This window comes from Camelina sativa, chromosome 17, assembly GCF_000633955.1.
Source record: "Camelina sativa cultivar DH55 chromosome 17, Cs, whole genome shotgun sequence".
NCBI classification, from domain to species: Eukaryota; Viridiplantae; Streptophyta; class Magnoliopsida; order Brassicales; family Brassicaceae; genus Camelina; species Camelina sativa.
In genome coordinates, this window is record NC_025701.1 from 15,729,139 (window position 1) to 15,729,661 (window position 523).

Below are 523 nucleotides of genomic sequence, written 5' to 3' on the forward strand. Positions count from 1 at the left end.
ATTTGAGCATATCATAAAGCAGGCGGAAAAAACACGTTCCCGGAACCACATTAAAACAAAGAGCAAAAAATTGAGATAAGAAAATGAGATAAAAAAAAGAGAATAAATTACATTTTTTAAAAAATTTGATACTGTTTAATTAATAATAAAATAATCATATATATAAAAGTAGAGTTTCAGTCTCTCCTTATTAGTCCACTTGGCAATGCAATTTTAACAAAAAAAAAATTATATTAAAACAAAAATTTAAAAACAATTAATTTTCACATTTAATTCACATAATATAAAACTGAAATCTTTATAGCTTCTCCCTATAAATTATGCATTAACTTTATTTCTCCACTAAGTTGTATTAATCAATTGTATTAAAACAAAAGAATAAATTAGAATTGTAACTCTCATTTTTCTAAATGTAATTTTTCATCATTTCTCTTCCTATAAATACTCATTATCTTATTCTCTTAGTCTATCACTCTTTCATTCTCTCATCTTCTTCCACTACTCTCAAATCTCTTTTTTGTTT